General features: G+C 36.9%; 1 pseudogene; it reads left to right on the top strand.

Annotated features, from left to right (window-relative positions):
- Positions 1–1,405: 1,405 nt before the first annotated feature.
- Positions 1,406–27,212, top strand: LOC125813667 (uncharacterized; annotated as a pseudogene).
- The last annotated feature ends 421 nt before the right edge of the window (positions 27,213–27,633 follow it).

Genomic DNA, 27,633 nt, shown 5'->3' on the forward strand with positions numbered 1-27,633 from the left:
GTTGGGTTACATTACTGACTAACGATCGTTGGCACTTAGTATTGGATGAAGTGTCCTGATACGTGAAATCAGAATGCAGCTCGTGTGACTTAGGAGTGTTTTACCATAGCTTTTCTGGATAGGTTCTTCCCAAGAGACTTGAGGGAGGCTAAAGCTTAGGAATTCATGAATTTGAGGCAAGGTACGATGTCAGTCCATGAGTACGGACTTAACTTCACCTAGCTCTCCCAGTATGCTCCATATATGGTTGTCGATCCCAGGGCACAAATGAGTAAGTTCCTATTTTGGGTATCCAACTTGGTGAAGACGGAGAGCAGGAGTGCTATGTTGTTAGAAGACATGAATATCTCTAGGCTTATGACTCATGCTTAGCAGGTTGGAGAGATAAGCTTAGGGAAATGTCTAAGGAGAATAAGAATGCTAACATGGAAATATGATTACTCTGAGCAGAAATCGGGTGGTGGAAATTGCTCGCAATTTCAGCAAAGGTATACAGCCCCAACACCTTCATCAGCTAGTGCTCCATCCCCAAGGTTTCAACAAGATCAGAAAGGTAGGGAACTATGTGTTAAGTCTCAGGGGAATTCTTCTGGTAATAGAACCTACCCGGCTTGTCCATAGTGTGGTAAGAACCATCAGGGCGAGTGTCTTGCAGACAAGGTAGGATGTTTTGGGTGTGGTCAGTCTGGTCATAGGTTGAGATATTGCCCTTGTTCTAGACAAGGACAAGGAGGGAACAATAACAGGGCTCAGTCTACAGCTCCAGCAGCACAAATAGGTCAACCAACTCAGCAGGGTGATTTATCGAGTAAAGGTGGCGGGCGATCAACACCATAACAGGTTGTATGCTCTCAAGGATCGTAGGGAGCATGAAGATTCTCCTGATGTAGTCACTGGTAAGTTATGAGTCTTTAATGTAGATGTTTATGCTTTGTTAGATCGAGGGGATACTCTTTCCTTTGTGAGTCTCTATATATCAGTAAACTTCAATGTCTGTCTAGAAACTCTTTCATAACCCTTCCTAGTGTCTACCCCACTTGGTGATCCAGTTATGGCTAGATGGGTAAACAGTAATTGCCATGTCTTCATCTCTCAGAAAGTCACCTCAGCAGATCTTGTAGAGTTAGAAATGGTAGACTTTGATATCATTCTAGGCATGAATTTGTTACATTCTTTCTATGCCTCAGTCGATTGTAGGATTAGGATCATTCGATTTCAGTTTCCAAATGAGTCAATCATAGTCTGGAAGGGTAGTAGCTCAGTGCGTCTAGGTCGGTTTATCTCTTACCTTATGGCCAAAAAGATGATCTCTAAAGGGTATGTCTATCATCTTTTTTGGGATAAGGATTTAAACACCGAAACCCCAACTATTGAGTAATTTCTAGTAGGTATCAACTTTCCAGATATGTTTCTCAAAGATCTTCCTGGAGTTCCTCCTAAAAGGATAACCGACTTCACAATTGATTTCCTTCGAGATACCCAACCAATTTCAATTCGTCCTTGCAAAATGGCTCCAGCTGAGCTCAAGGCATTGAAAGAACAATTGAAAGGTCTTCTAGATAAAGGCTTCATAAGAACGAGTATCTCTCCATGGGGTGCTCTAGTGTTATTCATGCAAAAGAAAGATGGTTCTCTCGGGATGTGCATTGACTATCGTCATTTGAACAAATTCATAATAAAGAAAAAGTACCCTATCCCCTGAATTGATGACTTAGTCAACCAACTTCAGGGTGCTAGTCATTTTTTTGAAGATAGACAAGACAGTCTCCTATATTGCTTCAATCGAAGGGTGCAGTTCATCAGCAGAAAGTTGAGCTTTTCTCCTAAGGGGGAGATGGTGTGCTTCGCTACCTAGGTCTCTTATGTGTTCCTAAGGTGGGTGAGTTAAGGCAGCAGATCCTTACAGAAGGCCATAACTTTATGCATTCTATTCATCCATGTGCCACTAAGATGTACCGTGATCTGAGAGAAGTCTTTTGGTGGAATGGTATGAAGAGGGATATAGCAGATTTCGTGGCTAAGTGCCTTAATTGTCAACACGTGAAGGTAAAACATAAGAAATGCGAAGGTATGACTCAAGAGGTTAACATTCCTACGTGGAAGTGGAAAGTGATAAACATGGACTTCAATACGGATTTACCTCGTACTCGCAAACTACATGACTCCATTTGGATGATAGTAGAAAGAGTTACTAAGTCCGATTACTTTTTGGCTGTCAAGACTACAGACTCAACGGTGGACTATGCTAAACTCTACATTAATGATATAGTTAGGTAACATGGGGTTCGTTTTTCTAGTATATCAGATAGAGGTGTTTTGTTTACCTCTCATTTTCTGGAAATCATTTTAGCACAACATTTCATCCGTAGACGAATGGTCTGGCAGAGCGTACCATTCATACCTTAGAGGACATGTTGAGAGTTTGCGTTACTGTTTTCAAGGGCAGTTGGGATGATCACCTACCTCTCATAGAGTTCACCTACAATAATAGCTACCATTCCAGTACTCAGATGGCCCTTTATGAGGTATTATATAGGAGTAGATGTAGATCTCCGATTGGTCGGTTTGAAGTAGGTGAAGCAGCATTGATTGGGCCAGATTCATTTCATGAGGCTATGGAAAAATTAAGCTCATCAAAGATAAACTTAAGACATCTTAGAGTTGTTAGAAGTCCTTAGCAGATGTTAGGCGAAGGGACTTAGAATTTGAAACCGATGATTTGGTTTTCCTGAAGGTGTAACCTATAAACGGGGTGATGAGATTTTGCAAGGAAGGGAAGCTCACTCCTAGATATGTAGGTCCTTACACAATATTAAAAGGGTTGTAAGTGGCTTATGAGTTAAAGTTGCCAGCAGAACTAGCAATGGTTCACCCAATCCTTACATTTCATTGTTGAAGAAGTGTGTGGGTGGTCCAACATGCATAGTACCATTAGAAATTGTGGTTGTGAAGGATAGTCTAACATATGATGATCTCCCAATTGAAATTCTTGATTGTTAGGTTCGTAGATTAAAAAACAAAGAAGCCGCTTCAGTTAAGGTTTTGTGGGAGAGTCAGTCTGTAGAGGGCGCAACTTAGGAAACAGAAGTAGCCATGAAGGCCAAGTATCCTCATCTCTTTCCTTACGATTCCGTTTCACCTTCAGGTAATAGTTCCTCTCTAGTCTCCAAGTTTACTGTTGCAAAAATTCAATCTCGGTATCTTGTTCCTTCGGTTGTTCTTGCATTTTCAACATATTTGCATGATCTTGGAACTCAGTTCAGTCATATTTCAGTTTCCAGTACTTAATGGTAGGGATTGCAGCTCCTTCCCTCCATATGCAGCTAGTTTAGACTTTATTCGGGGACGAATGTTCCCAAGGGGGAGATAATGTAACACTCCAGATTTAAAAAAACCAAATGATAGATTCTGCAGAACCTGCAGGTGCCACCGACGAAGGTCACCTACGGACCATTGGTTGGTCTATGGACCGTAGGTGGGGACCGTGGTTACCACCTCAGCTTTCCCTACAACTCCAAGAAAAGGGTTGACCATTAGAACGACCATAGGTAGGACCACTGTCTGTGGTCCAGGGCCGTAGTTTGACCCCCTAGCCTTCAGCTCCCAGACTCCAAAGGACGAGATGACAGGATGGATCGTAGGTCCATCCACGGTCCGTCAGTCAGGCCCATCGTTTGCCCCAACAACTTTTAAGTTAGGGTTGTTTTGGTCTTTTCCCCTATGCGTTGGACACCTAAACTAAGTAGTTTTGGTCAGTTTAAGCCTAGTAACTTAATCAGATCTTTCCCTAATCAATTTGTTCTCTAAAATTCACCAAAACTAGAGTAAAAAGAGAAGAAACAGTCGACCAAGCCCTCTCCAAGAACGCAACATGTTTTCTTCAGTTCCAGGCCTGAAATTGAAAGATTCCCTTCGTGAAATTCGTCATCAGGCATGTGGGATTTCACTAGTGGGTTCCTTTCACCCAATAGGTACCTAGAATTCAATCAAATTCTTGATTCTCTATATCATGCTTAGACCTAGGGTTTCTAAAACCTTAGATATTAGTTATGATTTAGTTGTTAAAGTATTCCTAATTAGATTAGCATGTCTTTGTGGAATCATTGCTTTGTTCCTTTCATGAAACTCAGAATACAAGTTGTGTAGATTCTTTTAGTTCATGAATTTCACATTCTAGGTTAGTTAAAACAGATATACATGCTCCAATTTTTAAATATCACATTATCAGTATATAATTGTTACATTCGCAGATTGTGCATGTCAGTATTTTGACCTATTCAACATTTAGTATTTCAGTCATGATGTGTCATATACATATTCAGTTGGGAGTAGACTTAACACCGAGTAGGACTAGGGTTCAGCGTACCCGCATACTCCCAGAACTAGTGCCCCAGTAGGTTTATAAGTCCCCTTTGTGGGCATCATATTTATTGATCACGCCAGTCATGCCTTTATACCCTCTACAACGTATATTGTTTCCTCTTGATTGGGTGTATGCATCGGACACCATGTTTAGCTCACACGATTTTATGTCGGTTAGTAGTAGCTCCCACAGTCAGACTCTACTGCATTTGACCAGGTTTTCAGTTATATTTCAGTATTCAGTCTCAGAATATTATGTACTTGGTCATTGCATTCAGTTTAGTTCATTTCTGTATATTTCAGTATATACATTTAGTTAACTAAACTCTTAGAATTTTATATAAATTTAGATCAGTATTGGGTATTCCCCACCATTCAGTTATCTCATAATTTAACTTCCGTATTAGTTTATTTTTCATAGATATATTCAGTTTGCTTATGATATGCTAGCTCAGGGTTAGCTTGGGGTCACTCGTGATCCTAGATCCTGTGTTTAAGCCCAGGGCATAGCCTTGGGGCGTAACAAAAATGATTGATTGCATCAGTTATTGAGCATTTCGTAGACTCTATTGGTTCGAAGTTGAAGGTAGTAGGGTTTTTCCCCTTTGAGTATAGAAATGATGATGCAAGGTTGATTGATTCAGTACAATCTTATAACGGGCTTATCAACGACTTTTATGAAGATTAGGTTTGGTCTAGGCGACTAACGGTGATGTATGGAAGATTGTGTGTAATTGTATGGGGTTATGCTGTTCAAATTATGGTGATTAACTCTACTAACGGATGGGATATAGTTCTACATGATTATTAAGGATTTTGAGGGGATTTATACTATGACGTTGATAAAACTATATAGACTGTTGTGTTGTGTTACATAGACATTTGATGGTAAATAAAGGTTATATGCTTATAGTATACAAAATTATTAGGGTGACCAAGATCTCTTTAAGTTTTGACATGGGGTATATGATAGGTTGAATGATAATTGCAACTTGGTATGTGAAAGATTGCATGGAATTGACATTAGGTGTGATTCAATAGCTTTACCTCGATGAGAAAGTTCTTCCAAATTTGAAATTAGTATTATCATCCTTGGGTGTGACACTTAGCTACCATGAAGTTCTTACACGGAAAGAGAGGGAGCAATAGTTCAAAAATTTTGGAGGCGAGTATGTTTTTTTCTAAGAATACTTTGATACTAGAAACGGTTTGAGAGTAAGGTAAATGATCGGAGTGATTGTGATATTTTATTACTATAGAGAGTGTCGCCTTCCGTAATTTGATATGAAAAGTACGTGAGGTGTGATAAAATCGAGTATGGGTATGATCATAATGGGTATCATACCGATGAATTGCTGGTAGCTAAAAATCAAATAAATGGAGTCAACTGAATGGAAATGTTTTATATAGGGTTTTTGGAAAACATATCTAGTGTTATTCAACAATGGTTCTGTATATTCTTATGTGACCATATATTTTTTCATAGACATGAGTTGGAATATGATTCACTACCTATGCCCACACATGTTTTCATTTCTATGGGTGGATCCCTAATAGTGGATCATATATACCGAGCCTCGAATGTCCTCTTGATAGGGTATGATGTTGGGGCAGACTTGGTTACTTTAGATATGACACATTTGGTATTTTCTTGGAGCAGTTGAAGTATTCCGGTGGTTCTACATGTATTTCTTTACTTATGTGAATTTATAGAAGAACTACAATGAATATCTGTAGTTGTCCGGCAGTCTAAAGATTTATCTCGTCATTGATAACATTCAAATATAGTTCTTGAAAAGAAATATAAACGATCGTATGTAATATATATTACCCAACTATGAGTCGGGGTCGATCCCACAGAAAATATAGAAGAATATTGTCAATAGCAAATATTTAAGTCAATAGTCGTTATATAAAAATGGGTGGATTTAAATTGAAATAAAATAAAAACAATAAAAAGATAGCTTTGAACTAAGTATTTATTTATATTCAGATTATTAAAAGTAATTAGGAATGTGTTCCCCACAAGCTCATAACGCAGTAATCCTAATAATAGTAATATTTTTCTAGTGTATACATGCAAAGTGATAAGTTAGGTTTCTCTAAATCCTTGGTCCTGCATCTAGAGAATTTCACCCCGTACCTTGGTCCGACTACGTGTGTATAATTTACTTCCTTACCTTCACCTCATAATAGACATCATAATCGATGTTTGGCTTAGTTATTACTTCACACCAATTGACACTAGATTATTAGATAGTATCACACTAAATCTATGTTGATAATTTTTTTCTTGTTGATTACCTCCTTGGTCCGGCAAGTAGCAACAAGGCGAGTTCTAACGTTGGCCACTGTTAAAAAGACTTTTAAACGAAAGAATTATCAATGCATGCTTCAACACTATTCACGAATTACGTAGTTATTATTCATACTTTGTTAATCGCTTATGGTTCCCACAATCTTAGTTATGAAAGTTAGCTACTCATTATCTCAAAAACACAATCAAAATTCATTAAAATAAATATGTTTGTGTTAATCATAAAAAGTTAAGAACAATAGCTAAACTATCTTTTATTAATCATGAATACAAATAAATAATAAAGGAAAAGAAAGAATAAACCACAATTCTCCGCCCTCCACGGCGGCTCTTCCAAAGTTCCTAAGTTAGAAGAAAATTTATATTGCGTCTTGTATCTTGGTTCTTGGCTTCCATAATTATTTTTATGCACTATTTATAGATGTAGGAAACCCTAAATAAAATAATTGAATTCAAATTAAAGTAGGGGTCCAAAACCAAAAGGAATTGGAGTCGTTTTTCTTTTTCGCCGCGTGATTAGTAGTGCTTGATTCTGCACCGTCATTCATTAATTGGCCAGTGCATTGAGAGACTGCCATGTGGCAACTTATTCATTCAGCTTAATTCTTTTGCAATTCGCAATATGCCCCTGTTATATAAATATAATATTTTATTCACTTTAATCCATTAATTTGTCTGCTTGATTTCCCTTTTGAACCTTCAATCTTTAATTCGTTTTAGCTCCAAACTTCTCCAATTTTCCACCAGTTTAATCCTACAAATAAAATACACAATTTAGCACAATCCATCAAATTAATGCTCAAAAAGGACAAATATAAATAATAAATGTGAGGAAATAATGATTAAAAATATGTATTTTTAGCCTCATATGAACACACCACACTTAATCTTTTGTTTGTGCTCGAGCAAACATTAAAACTCATCCCAAGAAAAAAAAATCATACTAGTAATGTCATCACTTTGGTTTATACAAACAATTAGGCCATATACCAATTTCAAAATATCAAGTAGACTTCTCAATCATTATGCAAGATATCCAAATAAACAACAAACCTCTAACCTCCTAACCTCAAGGAAGGACAATGAACTCATTAAATTTAAGATTGCTCACCTACTCTCATCAAAGAAAGTTAATAAAATCACCTATCTATTATGAAATAAGTTCCCTCACAAGAAGAAATAGTCCACACACTCAAATCAAAAGATTGAATATAAATTAAGGACTTAGCATCAAAGAACACTCTCACACTCACAATGAAAATTCATATGTATGCGCAAAGAACCATATGCTATCCCATTATGTACATCTCCACTAATTAAGCCTGATTGAATAGAATCAAATAGGACTTTAACAGGTTGTAATGTAGGCTAGGGGACGGGTAGGAAAACTATATAATAGTATCTTACACTTGCTTAAGCACTTTGCAATTTTAGACTTCATCACCCATTATTTTCTTCTCTTTATTTTCATCCCTCTCTTCAATAATTATTTCACAAGTAATTCTCAGCATCTCAAGAATGTTTCAATCATTTTTATTTTTATTTATTTTTTTAGTTTTCCTTCATAATAGCCACCCTCAATTTACGTATTTTACATGTGTTAAGGTGCACGATGTCCTTGGAAGGACCAAGGCAATCATCAAGGTAACTTTTTTTTTTTCATGTCACATTCTTTTGTTTTTTTTTTGTTTTTTTTTCATATCACATTCTTTCAAAGAGGGATTTTAAGCACTTTGTAGCTATCATTGATTACTCAAACATCTCTTTTTCTGATAAGTGATAATTAGAATAAGTCTATGCTATAATTCTCAAGGAAGCAAGGTGTAAAAACTAGGGATTCAACAAAATAGTTGAGGGCAAAATATGGCTACCAATAAAAGGCTACAGGCTCAAAAGGGCTAACTAGTGATAAAATATCTGAAAAGGTAAAAATTTACTAGACAAATCAAAGAAAGCCTATTATCATCTCCTAAACAAAGCAACACTTTTTATTTCGCTTCAATAACATGCAGGGCAAGTTCTAGACTAAGATACAAAACATGGAATAAACAAAATCTCACCACACATGGCACAAGTATCAATTAACATGGATCAGTTCCACATCTAAGAGAGACAGGATCATAACAAACTACAAAATAAAATAAGTTATATACAAAGTTGCAACCATGAACCTAGATGTCAAAAAGTTTGCAATTTCACTAGCAATCAAGCATTCACAAGAAAGTACTACTCAAATTTAGGCCCAAATAGTAAGTATCACGTAACTCAAAAGTGTCTTTTCTTTTCTCTCCAAATAAAAATAAGAATAAAAATAAAAATAAAATTTTAAAATAAAATGTATTCCTAAAAAAATAAAAAACACTCGGTTCAAAGGGACTATCCTCAGGAAAAGAACCAAAAACAAAAGTCAAGGAACCCATCCTAAAAAAAGAAAAACTCAATAAAACGGTAAAAACTAAGAATTCATTCCTCCACCCCACACTTAAAAAGATACTATGTCCCCAAAGCATTAAATAAAATTTAAAAGAAGGGTTAGGAAAACTCCCTGAGGCCTTTAGGCCTACCTAGTAGCATGTTCTCTTAATTTTCATCAAGGGTCGTCATCCAACACTTAAGCTCAAATATGCTCCTTTTTTTTTTGGTACTCAGACTTCCCCTAATCTGCAAAAAACAAGAAAAGAAAAAAAAAGTGATACTAATAAAATTAAAATAAAATAAGAAGTTACACTCCTAATTGGGTTCCCTCCCAATAAGCGCTTAATTTAACGTCGCGGCACGACAGCATCAATTTTACTATTTTTCCTTCCACTTTGAAGATATGAATTGTACCCCTAATTTTACATCAATTTTTCTATTATGCTCAAGGGGTGGTGGACAAAAATAAAGGTCCCAAACAATAGATATCGCATTATGCACTTCTTAGATCCTAAGTGAGAAATGTAATTCTCCGATGTTGAAACAATAAATTCAAGAATATAGACACATTGTTCCTCCTCCGTACACTCTTCTATAGGCTTAGATGGCTCGATTAATTTCTCATCATCTAAACATAATGTGGAAAAATGATTGGAATGAGGTTCAATGCACCCTAACTTATGAATTGTATTATTTTTTTCACCCTCATGTTTACACATACTAAAGTTTTTTAAAATAATATTGTCTACTTCATTGCATAACTCTAGTGCACTCTTCTCAACAGTGACAAAATCAATAACAATATGATCAAGCAATTGTCCCTCAACTTTTAGCTCTTCAAGTTGACTTATAAGTATTTTTTCTTCCTCACACATATTATTATTAAATTGTTGGGTGTCATATGATTTAATCTTTGCACTAGACTCACAATATAAATAATAGAGATCAAATTCAAATTTATATTCATCACTGCACTTACATATTAATTTATAGCAAAGTATTAACAAATCTTCCATGTCACCCTACAACTTATCTTGTTAAGAAAAAATTCACCTATAAGAATGCATAATATCAAAAGTGCAAGAATTGCAAGCGCACTTAATACTACATACTTTTTCAGATGACATCTCAAGAAGAGTAAAAGAAATATGATAATAAAAAAAAAATTAAAACTAATCCTAAGAAACAAAAAAGGACTACAAGTCAAAATAAATACTAAAGACAATTTCTAAGCCACATTCCCCGACAGCGGCGCCATTCTTAATAACATTCAAATATACTTCTTGAAAAGAAATATAAACGATCGTATGTAATATATTTAACCAACTATGAGTTGGGGTCGATCCCACAGAGAATATAGAAGAATATTGCCAATAGCAAATATTTAACTCAATAGTCGTTATATAAAAATGGGTGGATTTAAATTGAAATAAAATAAAAACAATAAAAAGATAGCTTTGAACTAAGTATTTATTTATATTCAAATTATTAAAAGTAACTAGGAATCTGTTCCCCATAAGCTCATAACGCAGTAATCCTAATAATAGTAATCTTTTTCTAGTGTATACATGTAAAGTGGTAAGTTAGGTATCTCTAAATCCTTGATCTGGCATCTAGAGAATTTCACCCCATACCTTGGTCCGGCTACGTGTGTATAATTTACTAATCCTTACCTTTACCTCATATTAGACATCATAATCGATGTTTGACTTAGTTATTACAGCACACCAATCGACACTAGACTATTAGATGGTATCACACTAAATCTATGCTGATAATTCTTTTCTTTTTCATTACCTCCTTGGTCCGACAAGTAGCAACAAGACGAGTTCTAACGTTGGCCACTGTTAAAAAGACTTCTAAACGAAAGAATTATCAATGCATGCTTCAACACTATTCACAAATTATGTAGTTATTATTCATACTTTGTTAATCGCTTATGGTTCCCACAACCCTAGTTATGAAAGTTAGGTACTCATTATCTCAAAAACACTATCACAATTCATTAAAATAAATATTCTTGTGTTAATCATAAAAAGTTAAGAACAATAGCTAAATTATCTTTTATTAATCACGAATACAAATAAATAATAAAGGAGAAGAAAGAATAAACCACAATTCTCCGCCCTCCACGGCAGCTCTTCCAAAGTTCCTAAGTTAGAAGAAAATTTATATTGTGTCTTGTATCTTGGTTCTTGGCTTCCATAATTATTTTTATGCACTATTTATAGATGTAGGAAACCCTAAATAAAATAATTAAATTCAAACTAAAGTAGGAATCCAAAACCAAAAGGAATTGGATTCCTTTTTCTTTTTCGCCGCGTGAACAATAGTGCTTGATTCTGCACCGCCATTCATCAATTGGCCAGTGCATTGAGAAACTGCCACATGGCAGCTTATTCATTCATCTTAAATCTTTTGCAATTCGCAATATGCCCCTTTTATATAAATATAATATTTTATTCACTTTAATCCATTAAGTTATCTTCTTGATTTCCTTCTTCAACCTTCAATCTTTAATTCGTTTTAGCTCCAAACTTCTCCAATTTTCCACCAATTTAACCCTACAAATAAAATACACAATTTAGCACAATCCATCAAATTAATGCTCAAAAAGGAAAAATATAAATAATAAATGTGAGGAAATAATGATTAAAAATATGTATTTTTAGCCTCATATCAGTCATCGTAATCACGTTTTGACTATGTGTGATTGAATGTGGGAATTATTGTGTTTAGTTTTGTCGTTCTTAACGGTTGTCTACAATCTTAGGAACTGATCTAGCATTCATACTGTGTTATGAGAGGTTATATATACCTGGTTTTATCTTTCCCTGGGTAATCACTTGATCATGTCCTTCTTTGGCTTAGAGAAGTTGGATCCTCCCTTAATGAGTACATGATGTATAAATATCATTTTTTATAGTTTAAGCTCGTGGAAACATTATGCTCTAAGAATGAAAGTTTGATAAGATTTGTGATGGTTTCTACATTATTAGTATGTGATAGTTGTTCAGGTTCATTTCTGGTTGTAATCCATATTTATTTAGAATGTTATTGTGGCTATGTGAGAAAAGAGTAATCTTGATGGTTGAAGTAACATCTCGAACTACAACCAGTTTTTAGTATTGGGTCAACTTCAAATGACCATATCTTTTAGTACATAAAGAGTTAGGTGGCCCATGAGGTATCAAATCGAAGGTCTTTGAGTTTTCTTTCCAACACCACAAATTTTGTTAAATATCGAGGTCTATGTAAAAATTTATGGCTATTTGAATGAATCCTCTCTAGTTAAGGTTTTTCATCCTAAGGAAAGGGTATTTTAGTCTTTTCCATACCCCACTAGGCCTAAAACGTTTTCCCACTCAAATAAGGGTCTGATTTATACCACTTCTCAATGTTCTTAAATGCTTAAAATTTGAGAGAAGGGTTTCATGAGGAGAAAAGGAGAAGGGTTTCGAGAGTTCTTTCAAGAACCGAGGATTCCACTAAGAACGAGTGTTCTTTGGAGGTATGGAAGCCTCTCATGGTGTTGGGTTTGTTCTCCCTCAAACCAATCATGTAATTTCTTTCATGAATTCATCCATGAGATTCTTTATATTGAGTATCTGAAAGAAGTTCTTGATTTTTAACCCCATTCTTTAACAATAAAGGCTTTTAAGTTCTTGAGGTGAGGGTATTGAGAATAGGTGTGTTGTTTCTTAATGGATTTGATGTGGGATTTCATCAAAATTGTGTTGGTTTTATGAATCAAAGAGATTTTTAAAGAAATCACTCGATTCTAAATGAGTTAGGACCCGAAAAATTGAAGAAACATTCATCAGATTTCTAGGTACAGGTGTGGGGTGGTGCACCACAACTGTGCTAGGAATACTGGTCAGTAGTTTGATCCTGGCCCGGTGCGGTACACACAGCACCCCAAACACTGTCCAGTGGTTTTGGGGGAGGCACCCTACGCCACATAGTGCGCCAGGGTCGCAAAGTCCTTTTCTTTTCCATCCTTCATTTCGTATGTGTTATTTTAAATAGTACCTGCGATCTCTTCTTAATATGAAATCATAAAGTCTAAATTAATCCTTGAGAGATCATACATGTCATAATCACATTTCTTAATGCACATTTCAAATTAAAGTAAAGTTAAGAGGAAAGTTCAAGAGGACCTTTTTGAGTCTGTTTGAGAATTATTTAAATTGATTTTAGATTTGAACTGAATATTGAGTAAATGTGTATGAGAATGAGTAGAGTTGTCTTACATGTTTCAAAATGAGTATAAGGGAACTAAATATTCCCATGTGTAACATTTTTACATTTTCAACGAGAAAAACATCGATTTCTATATGAGTTATGAGTTTATAGAAGTTTCAGAGTATTACCTCTTTGAAGAGGATCTTTTGAGTAATTACCTCAATTGAGAAAGAGTTATGTTTTTAATCATTTGAGCATAAGTTATATGTTGTTGATATTTGTATGGAAAATCGATATTGGGATGAATTCAGACAACTCAGAATCCTCAGAACTTATGTATGCCAACATGGGTATAGGATCATTCTTTATAGATGATTCCTTATTCCTTTTAAGCATAGTCTTTGCATTCAAAAGGTTTTTTGGTTTTGATTTCTCTTTTTCCTTTTCTTTTGTATATTTAATTTATCATCTTCGTCTAGGATTACCAGGCCACCAGGTTTATTCAAGTCCTTAATCTCCTCAAGTATATTCCCAAATTCAATCAGACCTTCCCCTATTAATTGATATACATGTCCTCACTGTATGTGATAATGATTTATGATATGTTTTTCTCTTAAAGTAGGTAGAAATACTCATTTATGTTAGAAGCATTTTTATTTTCTTTTCTAGTCTATTTTAATTCCACGTTCTCTTCTATCGTATCGATAGTATCAGATTCATCTATCACCCTTCGTGTCCATCGTATCAGGAAGACCCGTGGCCACCCAACTTGAAAAGGGGGACCTCAGAAAAAGCTACCCACTTGTGGTAGAGTGAAAGGTACCTAGTGTGGAACCGTCGAGGATCTCCCACATTAATAGCTAGCTTTTGGGGAGTGAAAGAGTGGATTTAGAGTCCCAAAATTTATATAAGAAAGTTATTATCGATATATATTCTCTTGGGCAATGGACAACTTTTGTTTTGAGTTAGGTGCAAAAGTTCATTTTCTTTGTATAATAAAATGTAACATGGAAGTAAAATATATGGGTTGCTACTTATAAATAGTTAATGTAGAGTTGGCAAAGGGTTTAAACAGTCCTCTCGGTGCAATTATAGTAGTGGCCGAAGGAGATTCAGAAAAAATAAATTTTGAGATAAACACTAGAATGTATACCTAAGATTTGAATATATGATCTAAAATAGATTTTGAACCCCATTTGTCACTACACTAGTATCTTCCCATGTGTCAAGGAGATTCAACAATTTACATATAATTAGGAAGATTAGGTTTGCCTTAATTGCACAATATATTTTTTGAACGAAGGTGAACGAATTAACAACATTGACTTAACCTAGTTCTGCCACATAATTATAGTGCTAACTGCTAACTACCTATTCTAAATGGAACTATCTTCTATAAATAGTAGTAAGTTCAATAAAATATATAGCCAAGATGATTGGTTTCTTCTAAAATTAGTGGTGAAGTAAATTCAATTTTAAAGCTAACTGCTAACTACCATTCTAAAATTAGGGTTGAAGTAAAAATTCAAAACATAGCATTAATGGGTGGAAACCAAAAATGTGTTGTAGGTAACATTTTTTCCTCCTAGTAATTTGATTTCTAAAGAAATGGTTTTTGAAAGCTAAATATAAGTACATGTGATTGAGATTGTTTGTGCTTCTACATACTAGCATTTCTTAAAGAAGATTTATTTTTTATCCTTCTTTCATCATAACCTTAAATTTGTACCTACTGAAAAGATTTGAGACCATATTTGGACTGAACCATTGTAGGATCTATTAAAAAGAACCCTTCAAGGTAACAATTCATCTAATGCCACGAGTAATTGTTGATTTTTAAAAGTTATGAATGAAAATGGAAGAGTTATCACATTAATAGAGAGTTTTGACTTTTCTAACGAGTTGTGACTTTTATGAAAAGTTGCGACTTTTGTGAAGAGTTGTGATTTTTATGAAAAGTTGTTACTTTTTCGTAAGGTTGTGACTATTCTGAAGGGTTGTGGCTTTGTGAAAGGATTTTGACCTTTTCGATAAGGCACAATAAGCACTTGTTCACACTGCCCTCTGTTGTATATATATAGAAGGGTTTCCTCTTATTTTTCAATAACGGATAAGGACTATCTGGACTTCTTCTCTTTCTACTAAATCTTGAATTCTCAGTGTACTCTACTATTGTTGATGGTTTGCAGTGAGTAAGATCATTCTATTATGAGAGGATAGATTCCATTAACCTCGGATACTTGAGGGGAAGAATTTTCTTAAGGACACTATACATTCAGTGGACTCGATTTTCTTCTTTGGGAAAAGTTATTTTATTTATTATTTCTAATATGTTTCAGATTCTATTTTCTTTACGGGTTTAAAGTTTCTTGTTTTAAAACTATTCTTTAAACTAAGTATCTTAGTATTATTTGTTGAACAACAATAATAATTTCACCCTAAAGGTGGGTTGAAACTTAAGCTGTTTATGTGAAGCATGTTGCATTATACACAAACATTCAACTCGTCAACTTTGGTGTTTATTCTTTATTTTTCTTTTTTCCTTGGGAGGAAAATACTTCTGTAGGTCAGGATAAAAGGTCTAAATTTATCTTCATCTGAAGCATAGTTGTCTTGTTTTCATTTAGAGTAGGCCCAACTTTTGGATTTTCTCCTTCAACTACTTTTTTCTGTCTCAAATAGTTATTTCATATCCAAAAAAAGTTTGCTTTCTGATGTGGACTTCTGACACTTCTTTTTTATTTTTACCCAAAAAAAGGTGGTTTCATCGTTATCAATAGAGTTATAGTTTCCAGCTAAATGTTAGCCAAGGAGGAGGTTGGGGAGAGTCATACATTCTTTGTATATAATGGGAGTGCATCACGATTCAATGAAACTAGGGTTCAACTTTATCTAGTTTCAGAGTATGACTCCGGTAAAGGCTTACCATATGCTCCTGTAGATTGCACAAATATTGGTGATAAGTTGTAACACCAAGAAAACCAGACCTAGAAAAAATTGCAGAAAAATTACCTGAATAAGGGAACCACTGCAGGGTTCACAGACCGTGATAGGGTCCACGGTCCGTTGACCTGCCCGTGGTCATGACTTGGACTTCACCAGGCCCATACCTCAGACCACGGGCACCTTCATTGTCCATTGTCTTGACGACGGGCTGTGGTGGAGTCCATGACATATAGGCAGTAGCCCTCCTAGTTAGTCCCTTAGACCCCCACGCCCAAGCGAAGACCACGAGGACCTTCATAGACCATGGTTCTCAACACGAGTCATAGGGTGGTCCATGAAGGCTATCTAGTAGGCTCCCAGACCTCACCCCAAGTGAGGACCACGGGGACCTTCACGGTCAGTGGTCCTCTACACGCGCCGTGGTAGGGGCTCATGGATCAGACCCCAAAACCCCCAGCTCCTGGACCTCAGACCACGACCATCTTCACGGTCCGTGGTTTCTTTCACGGTCCGTAGAAGTGGCCGTGGTCAGCCCCGTCAACATTTTAAGTTAGGGGTCTTTTGGTGTTTTCCTATTTCATTGGACGCTTAAACTACAAGTAGCTGGTAAATTTTAGCCTAGAAACATAACTAGAACTTACCTAAGTCAATTTTTTATCAAAACTTAGAAATTTAGAGCGTAGAGAGAAAGAAGAGGCGACAAACCCTAGTTCGAGAACGTAACAAGATTCCATCAGTTCCAATCACGAAAACAAAAGATTTCTCTGTGAGATTCATCACCAGGTATGGGGGATTTCACTAGTGGGTTTCTTTCGCCCATTAGGTCCCTATAATTCAGTCAAATTCTGCATTCCCTATTATTAACTAGACTTAGGGTTTCTAGAACTTCAGAAGATTATCATGAACTAGTTAATTAAATGTTCCGAATCAAATTATCATGTTATTACTCTATTTCTTACATGAATTTCAGAACCCTAGTTATGTAGTTCTTTAGTTCATGAATTACACATGCTAAGCATGTATTTCTGTTATTTTAGATATACATGCCTCAGTTTTTGAATGTGTCATTATCAGTTTATTAATGTGCATTCTCAGTTTGCATGTCAGTTTTGAGCTATCTAGTATATTAAAGAAATTCAGTCTTAATGTGTTAATCATATAATCTATTGGGAGTAGCATAATATCGTGTTTGATTAGGGTCAGTCACCCATATAGTCCCAGAACTACGAGCCACGTAGGTTGTAAGTCCCCATTATGGGCATCATTATAATGATCACGCCAGTATGCCTGTACACCTTTGGCCGGGCGTATTGGGTCCTCTCAATGGGTAGTATACATCGGACTCCACATTTAGCTCATGTGGTTTTATGTCGGTTATTAGTAGCTCCCACAATTCAATCGGACTCGATTGCATTTATCTACATTTTCGTATAGTCAGTTTTAAGTATCAGCATGTTATAAAAGTGGTATTTACATTAAGTTAGTTCAGCATTTAGTATTCATATCATGTTCAGTTTATATCTTTGCTTTGTTGCTTGTTCAGTTATATGTTATTTCAGCTTTAATCTATCATGCATGCTCTGTACCTTTCCAGTACTGACGCATACTCTGCGCTACATCTTCTCGTGATGTAGGTTTAGGTCCTTAGCAGTCAGATCACGCATAGATCGGTTCCCGATCTCTAATTCAGCAACATCAATGATGAGTTCTCATTCTCCGAGGACAACAATAATGTTATTTACTTCAGTATTTCTGTCTTTTAGTTTCATTTTTGTTAGATTTAGGTGGGGCATGTCCCAACACTTCTAGTTAGTTAGAGGTCATTATCAGACATAGTTAGATTCAGCTTAGTACTTGAGTTTGATATTTCTCTTGTATTAGACTCTCAGATTTGATATATATTCAGTTTTAGAATGGGTATTCCCCTTCACTTTCATTTTCATCATATTTAAGTTTCCACAATAGTTATTGTTATTCTTAGTATGCTCATGTTATGCCAACAGGGTTAGCTTGGGTTCACTTGTGATCCTATGTCCCGTGTCCACGTTTCGGGGGTAGCTCAGGGCATGACAAACTTGGTATCAGAGCACTAGTTTTAAGTGTCCTAGGATGTCTGAAAGGCTGCACTACGTAGAGTCCTTTTCATAGGTGTGTAGTGTGCACCACCTCTAATGGTAGGGAGTCTACAAAGCGTTTTAGGAAAAATCTTAATTTCCTTATTACTCTTATTGTGCGTACGGTATGATCTAATTCCATTCTAACTCGACATTATACGTTTCAGTGATCATGCCTTCTCATAGAGCTAACGCTAGGAATGTGAATGCTAGGAATGCAAATGCAGCTCCACAAGTCCCAGATCAAGAAGTTTTGAATGTAGAGTTCCGCAATGCCATTCAGATGTTGGCTCAGAGCATGGCCAACCAGAACAATCAGCGGGTTCTAGTTCCGGCAAATGCTAATGTTGGGTCAGCTGCAACCAGAGTGCGAGATTTTGTTAGTATGAATCCGCTAGAGTTCTTAGAATAATAGATTACTTAGGATCCCCAGAACTTCATTGATGAGGTCAAAAAGATCTTTGAAGTGATGGAGGTAACTGGGAATGATCGAGTTAAGTTACCATCTTACCAACTTAAGGATGTGGCTCATATCTGGTATACTCAGTAGAAAGAGAACAGGGGTACAAATGTCGCTCCTATCACTTGGGATTGCTTTAGTGAGACTTTTCTGGACAGGTTCTTCCCAAGAGAGTTAAGAGAGGCAAAAGCTCAGGAATTTATGAACTTAAGGCAAGGTAGCATGACATTCTAAGAGTATGGACTCGAATTTACCCAACTATCCAGGTATTCTCCTCAAATGGTTGATGTCCAAAACCTAAATGAATAAGTTTCTATATGGAGTGTCAGACTTGATGAAGATAGAGTGTCGAAATGCTATGTTGCTGGAAAATATGAACATCTCTAGGCTCACGACTCATGCTCAGCAGGTTTAGAGAGATAAGCTTAGGAAACAGGCTAAGGAGAATAAGAAGGCAAGGACCGGCAACTATGACTATTCTTAACAGAAATTGGGTAGTGGTAATCGCTCGTAGTATCATCAAAAGTCTTCAACTCCAACACCTTCATTAGCTAGTGTTCCATTCTCAAAGTTCTGTAATGATCAGAAGGGTAAGGCATCAGGCTCTAAGACTCAAGGTAGTGTTTCAGGCACCAAAACCTACCCAACTTTCCCTAAGTGTGGTAAGAACCATCTGAGCGAGTGCCTTACAGGAAAGGACGGATGATTTGGGTGTGGTCAGTTTGGTCACAGGTTGAAAGATTGTCCTTCTAGACAGGGTCAATAAGGTAACAATGGAAGAGCTCAGTCCACAACTTCAGCACCACCAATAGGTTGCCCGAGTCAGAAGGGTGACTCATCTGTTACAGGTGGTGTACAACACCAAATTAGGTTGTATGCTCTTCAGGCTTGCCATCATCAGGAAGACTCTCCAGATGTAGTCATTGGTATGTTACGAGTCTTTGACTTAGATATTTATGCTTTGTTAGATCTAGGGGCTACTCTTTCCTTTGAAACTTGTTATATAGTAGTCAAATTCGATGTTAGGCCAGAAACTCTTTCAGAACCCTTCTCAGTCTATACTCCATTCGGTGACCTAGTTATAGCTAGACGGGTATAAGGAAATTGCCGTGTCACGGTCTCTTAGAAAGTCACCTCAACAAATCTTGTAGAGTTAGAAATGGTAGACTTCGATGGCATTCTAGGCATGGATTGGTTACATTCATGTTATACCTCAGTCGATTGTAGAACTAGGATTGTTCATTTTCAGTTTCCAAACAAACCAATCTTAGAATGGAAAGGTAGTAGCTTAGCGCCTATTGATCGATTCATTTCATAACTGAAGGCCAGAAAGATGATTTTGAAGGGTTATCTCTGTCATCTAGTTCAGGTTAAGGATTCAAGCTCCGAAACCCCAAATCTTGAGTCAGTTTCGGTAGTCAATGAGTTTCGAGAAGTGTTTCCATATGATCTTCCCAGAGTTCCTACCGGAAAGGAAATCGACTTTGGAATTGATCTCCTTTCAGATACCTAGCCTATTTCTATTCCTCCTTACAAAATGGCTCTAGCAGAGCTTAAGGAATTGAAAGAGTAGTTGAAAGACCTTCTAGATAAGGTTTCATCAGACCCGATATTTCCCCATAGGGTGCACCAGGGTTATTTGTGAAGAAGAAATATGGTTCTCTTAGAATGTGCATTGACTATAGGCAGTTGAACAAGGTCACAATCAAGAATAAGTATCCCATCCCCTGGATTAATGACTTGTTTGACCAAGTTCAGGGTGCTAGTCATTTCTCAAAGATAGACCTCAGATTGGGTTATCATTAGCTTAAAGTCAGAGATAGTGACATTCCAAAGACAGCCTTTAGAAGTCGGTATGGTCATTATGAATTTTTAGTTATGTCATTTGGACTAACCAAAGATCCTGTAGATTTCAACGATTTGATGAACAGAGTGTTCAAGCAGTACTTGGACTTCGTCGTTATCGTCTTTATTGACAATATCCTCATTTACTCTAGGAATGAGAAAGAACATGCGAACCATTTGAGGGTTGTCCTGCAAATTCTCAAAGATCGCCAGTTATTCACCAAATTTAACAAGTGCGAGTTTTGGTTACAATCAGTTGCTTTCCTTAGGCATATAGTATCTAGTGAAGGGATCCAAGTGGATTCCCAGAAATAGAAGCAGTGAAACAATGGCCTAGACCTACCTCTCCTACAGACATCAGAAGTTTCTTGGGTCTAGCAGGTTATAACAGAAGGTTTGTGGAAGGATTTTCATCCATAGTCTCTCCATTCACTAAGTTGACTCAGAAGAAAGTCAAGTTTCAGTGGTCAGATGATTGTGAGAGAAGCTTTGCAGAATTGAAAACTAGGTTGACTACAGCTCGTGTTTTGACTCTACTAGAGGGTTCAGACGGTTATGTGATCTATTGTGATGCATCCAGAGTCGGCCTAGGTTGTGTTTTGATGCATCAAGGTAAGGTTATAGCTTATGCTTCTAGATAGCTTAAGGTGCATGAGAAGAACTATCCAACTTATGGCCTTAAGCTTGAAGCAGTGGTGTTCGCACTTAAGATTTGGAGATATTACTTTCATGGTGTTCATGTAGATGTGTTCACAGACCATAAAATCCTTTAGTATGTGTTCACTCAGAAGGAGTTGAATTTTTTCCAGATGAGATGGCTTGAGTTCCTTAAGGACTACGATATGAGTGTGCATTACCATCCTGGTAAGGCCAATGTGGTAGAAGATGCTCTTAGCAGGATATTTATGGGTAGTGTAGCACATGTTGAGGAAGAAAGAAAGGAACTAGCAAAGGATGTTCACAGACTTGCTCTCTTAGGAGTTCGTTTTATGACCATATCACATCGTGGTGTAATAATTAAGAATGGGTTAGAATCTTCTTTGGTAGTAGAGGTAAAGGAAAAGCAAGAAAGTGATATGATATTACTTGAACTAAGTGTTCAATCCACCAGCAGAGGGTTGAGGTCTTCTCCCAAGGGGGAGATGGTGTGCTTCGCTATCAGGGTCGACTATGTGTTCCTAAGGTGGGAGAGTTGAAACAACAAATTCTTGCAGATACCCATAACTCCATATATTCTATTCATCCAAGCGCCACTAAGATGTACCGTGATCTGCGGGAAGTCTATTAGTGGAATGGCTTGAAAAGAGATATAGCAAATTTTGTGGCTAAGTGCCCCAATTGCAATCAAGTCAAGGTAAAACATCAGAAACCAGGAGGTATGACTCAAGAGATCGATATTCCTACTTGGAAGTGGGAAGTGATTAACATAGACTTCATCACAGGGTTACCTCGTACTCCCAGACAGCATGTCTCCATTTGGGTGATAGTTGATACAGTTAATAAGTCTTCACGCTTTTTGGTGGTTAAGACTACATATTCGGTGGAGGACTACGCCAAGCTTTACATTAATTATATAGTTAGGTTGCATAGGGTTCCTTTGTTTATCATCTCACATAGAGGTCCTCAGTTTACCTCTTATTTGTGGAAGTCATTTCAGAAGGGTCTTGGTACTCAGGTTAATCTTAGCACAACATCTCATCCACAAACAGATGGTCAGGCAAAGCGTACCATTCAAACCTTAGAGGACATGTTGAGAGATTGTGTGATCGACTTCAAGGGTAGTTGGAATAATCACCTTCCTCTTAGTGAGTTCGCCTACAACAATAGCTACCATTCCAACAATCAGATGGCCCCTTATGAGGCATTGTATGGGCGTAGATGTACATCCCTAGTTGGTTGGTTTGAAGTAAGTGAAGGAACCTTGATAGAGACAGATTCAGTTTATGATTCTATGGAGAAAGAGCAAGTCATTAGAGATATACTAAAGACAGCCCAGAGTCGCCAGAAATCTTATGCAGATGTAAGGTGAAGGGAAGTAGAGTTCCAAGTTGATGATTGGGTTTTCCTGAAAATGTCGCCTATGAAAATAGTGATGAGGTTTGGAAAAAAGGGAAAGCTCAGTCCTAGGTATGTAGGCCCTTAGAAGATCTTGAAAATGATTGGTAAAGTGGCTTATGAGTTAGAGTTGCCAACAGAACTAGTGCATCCGGTTTTCCACATTTTACTGTTGAAGAAGTGTGTGGGTGATCCAGCATCTATTGTACCTCTAAAAAGTGTGGTTGTGAAGGATAGTATCACCTATGAAGAGGTACCAGTTGAAATCCTTGATCGTCAGGTTTGAAGGTTGAGAAACAAAGAAGTCGCTTCAGATAAGGTTTTGTGGAGGAGTCAGTCCGTAGAGGGAGCTACTTGGGAAGCAAAAGCAACCATGACGGCCAAGTATCATCACCTCTTTCCTTCCGATTCCATACCACTTTCGGTAATAGTCCCTCTACAATTTTTTAGTCATTCATGAGTAAATTCTGTCTTAGTATCATGTTGCTTCAGTTTGTACTTGCATTTTTGGCATATTTGCATGTTCTTGGAACCGAGTTCAGTCAGAAGTCAGTTTCCAGTGTTTAGTGGTAGGGTTTGCAGCTCTCTCCCTCTATTTTAGCTAGTTTAGCCTTAATTTGAGAATGAATTTTCCCAAGGAGGAGATATTTTAACACCTCGAAAACTAGACCTAGAAATAATTACAAAGAAATTACCTGAACTAGTGAACCATAGCTAGGTTCACAAACCGTGATTGGGTCAACGGTCCGTTGACCTGCCCGTGGTTATGACTTGGACTTCACCAGGCCCTGACCTCAGACCACAGGCACCTTCATGGTCCATGGTCTTGACGATGGGCCATGGTGGCATCTGTGACGTTTACGCAGTAGCCCCATAGCTAGTCACTTAGACCCCACGCCCAAGTGAAGACCACGAGGACCTTCACGGTCCGTGGTCCTCCACACGGGCATGGGGTGGTCCGTGAAGACTATCCAATAGGCCCCCAGACTTGAGCCTCCAGATCTCACCCCAAGTGAGGACCACGGGGACCTTCACGGTCTGTGGTCCTCCACACGGGAAATGGTACAGGCTCGTGGATCAGACCCCAGAAGCCCCATCCCCTGGACCTCAGACCACAACCATCTTCAAGGTCCGTGGTCCATTTCATGGTCCGTGGAAGTGACCGTGGATCAGACCCCAGAAGCCCCATCTCCTGGACCTTAGACCACAACCATCTTCAAGGTCCGTGGTCCATTTCATGGTCCGTGGAAGTGATCGTGGCCAGCCCTGTAAGCAGTTTAAGTTAGGGGTCTTTTAGTCTTTTCCTATTTTGTTGGACACCTAAACTACGTCGTTTTAACCCTAAACTACGTGGTTTTGGTCAGTTTTAGCCTAGAAACATAACTAGAACTTACCTAAGTCAATATTTCATCAAAACTTAGAAATTTAGAGGAAGAGTCGACAAACCCTTGTTCTAGAACGCATCAAAATTCCATCAGTTCCAGCCCCGAAATATAAAGATTTCTCTATGGGATTAGTTACCATGTATGTGGGATTTCACTAGTGGGTTTCTTTCACCCATTAAGCCCCTAGAATTCAGCCAGATTCTTGATTCCCTATTATTAACTAGACCTAGGGTTTGAAGAACTTCAGCAGATTATCATGAACTAGTTAATTAAATATTCCAATTCAAAATATCATGTTATTACTTGGTTTCTTGCATGAATTTTAAAACCTTAGTTATGTAGTTCTTTAGTTCCTGAATTACACATGCTATGCCAGGTATTTTAGTTATTTTAGATATACTTGCCTCAGTTTTTGAATCTGTCATTATTAGTTTATTAATGCGTAGTCTCAGTTAGCATTTCAATTTTGAGCTATCTAGTATATTACCAAAATTCAGTCTTAATGTGTTAATCATTTAATCTATTGGGAGTAGCATAAAACCGATTTGGACTAAAGTAAGTCACCCATATAGTCCCAGAACTACGAGCCACGTAGATTGTAAGTACCATTTGTGGGAATCATTTTAGTCATCACGCCAGCATGCCTCTACAGCTTTGGCCGGGCATATTGGGTCCTCTTGATAGGGCATATACATCGGACTCCACATTTAGCTCATGTGGTTTTATGTCGGTTATTAGTAGCTCCCACAGTTCAATCAGACTTGATAGATTTGACCACATTTCAGCACAGTTAGTTTTTAATATCAGCTTGTTATAAAAGTGGTCTTTGTATTCAGTTAGTTCAACATTCAGTATCTATATCATGTTCAGTTTATATCTTTGCTTTGCTGCTCGTTCAGTTATATGTTATTTCAGCTTTAATATATCTTTTCCAGTACTGACGTATACTCTGCGCTACATCTTCTCGTGATGTAGGTTTAGGTCCTTAGCAGTCAGATCACGCATAGATCGGTTCCCGATCTGTAATTCATCAACATCAATGATGAGTCCTCATTCTCCGAGGACAACAATCATGTTATTTACTTCAGTATTTCTGTCTTTTAGTTTCAATTTTGGCCATTATCAGACATAGTTAGATTCAGCTTAGTATTTGACTATGATATTTCTCTTGTATTAGACTCTTAGATTTGATATATATTCAGTTTTAGAATGGGTATTCCTCTTCACTTTCATTTTCATGATATTTAAGCTTCCGCATCAGTTATTGTTATTCTTAGTACGCTCATGTCATGCCAGCAGGGTTATCTTCGGGTCACTTTTGATCCTAGGTCCCATGTCCGTGTCTCGAGGGTAGCTCGGGGCGTGAAATAAGTTGGTCTTGCAAGTAGAAAAAAGAGTTACAGGTCTAGGAACCTTTAGGGATAGATATTTATATCTTCCGAAGTATTTTCAGGCTTCGAAAGATGGAAAGAAAAATGTTTTCGAAGTACGATTTGAGTCAAGAAGTATCTCAAGTTTGAGTATCCTGGTAAGGAGATAAATCCATTCTTTGCCTCATTCAGTTGGGTAATTCCTTCGAAGTAGTCACCAAACTCAAAAGGTTAGCTTCGACAAGGCTCTTGGGTATATAGGATGTAGAGACTTATTAGGTTGTTTGCATCAATTTTAAAAAAAAACTTACAACATCTTTTTATTGACCTGATGCCAAATTTGTTTTTTTTTATATTGATTTTGACTCTGATATGAAAGAGAGGAATACATCTTCAAGGAAGGAAATGCAACCTTTACTATCTGATTCTCCTATCATAGCTATTCATGTAAGGCTGGTAACAAAATATGTAGGAGTTTGATAATCACTGAAGTTGTGTTGGGTAAACCAAAAGCACACATTTCTCCTACATTCCTAAAGCATGATTGGATTTCATGCTTATTTGGATTATGTCCACATATGTAGCCATCTAGTGTTTATTCACATCGAATTTAACTGTACCCTTTATATTACGAACTGAAAATCTTACATCAAAGGATACCTCAATAGTCTTGGCAAAAACAAGGCTTACTACAATAGATATCAAAAGGCAAGGTCTCTGGAAAAGTCTAACATTGCTCCTCCATTCCTCAGGTGTGATTAATTTTCGTGCTAATTTGAATTCTATTTTTAATGTTCTTCCTCTTCCTCTTGTAGAAACTTTCTTCTCTTCCAAATGGAGAAGCTAATAACTACAAGAGAGTTGGATTAGATAGAGTAGGAGGTGTTGGTATACCTTCCCTTCCTATTCGTGATCCACTTCCATCAGCTCGTGGGCCAAAATTAGCACTAAATGGAAGAGCTATGATATTTATGTTGACGCCTCGTGAAACACAACCTTAAAATAAAGGTAGTATGTAGATAAGAAGTTGGTGGATGTTATTATCGCTTCACAAGACTTCCCGAGCCACCAAACTTCAGACATGGAACTTTGAGAACTACAACCTCAAGTAGGCAGAATCATTGTATTGTTAATCCATTAACCTAGAAGAAATTCTTTATGATTCATTTTGTAATACAATTCTACCTACTTGAGGTTGCAATTCTCAAAGTTTCCATGTCCAGGGTTTGGTGGCTTGGGACGTTGTGGGAAGCGATAAATAACATCCACCAACTTCTTGTTTACATGCCACCTCTATTTTTAAGGTAGTGTTTCACAAGGCCTCATCAAAAATACCATAAATCTTATATTTGGTGCTAGCTCTTGCCCACGAGCTGATGGAAGTGGATCACGAATAGGAATGGAAGGTATACCACCTGCTCTAGAAAATCCAACTCCCTTGTAGTTATTAGCTTCTCTGTCTGGAAGAGAAGAAAGTTACTACAAAGGAAGGGGAAGAATAATAAAAACAGAATTCGAATAAGCATGAAATCCAAGCATACCTGAGGAATGCAGGAGCAATGTTAGCCTTTTCTGGAGACCATGTTTTGTGATATCTGTTTCAGTGAGCCTGGTTTTTACCGAGACTGTTGATGTATCCTTTGATGTAAACTTATTAGTTTTGACTATGATGGGTACAATTACATTTGATATGAAGCAACACTAGATGGCTACATATGTGGACATGTTTCCCATCTAAAATTGACAAAGATAAAATAACATGTAATCACTAACAAACAGTAAACAAAATGACCCATGATAAAATACACTAGATCAAAGTTTAACAAGATTTTGCATAAAATAGAGAAAAAAGTAAAAAATAATGAGGAAATTTACATAACTGAAACAATATACACATTTTTTGAGAATAAAATATGGCACTATAATAATAATTAAATTTTTAAAAACTAGACAAAGTAATAAGATGAAATCAAATAATAGCATTGACACATATTTGGTAGAAAACTTAAGCACATACTTAACTAAAAAGACCCTATTAATTCAAAATAACAAGAAAAATTACTAAGTCACTGGTGAATGACAAAATAATTAATGGAAAAAGAAATTGTGCAAAACCAACCTACTAACAACCATAATCAGTCATACGACAACACAACAAAAATGAAACAACATATGAAAT

The sequence above is a fragment of the Solanum verrucosum genome, unplaced genomic scaffold (assembly GCF_900185275.1).
Source record: "Solanum verrucosum unplaced genomic scaffold, falcon-dt-bn FXZP01000272.1, whole genome shotgun sequence".
NCBI lineage: Eukaryota > Viridiplantae > Streptophyta > Magnoliopsida > Solanales > Solanaceae > Solanum > Solanum verrucosum.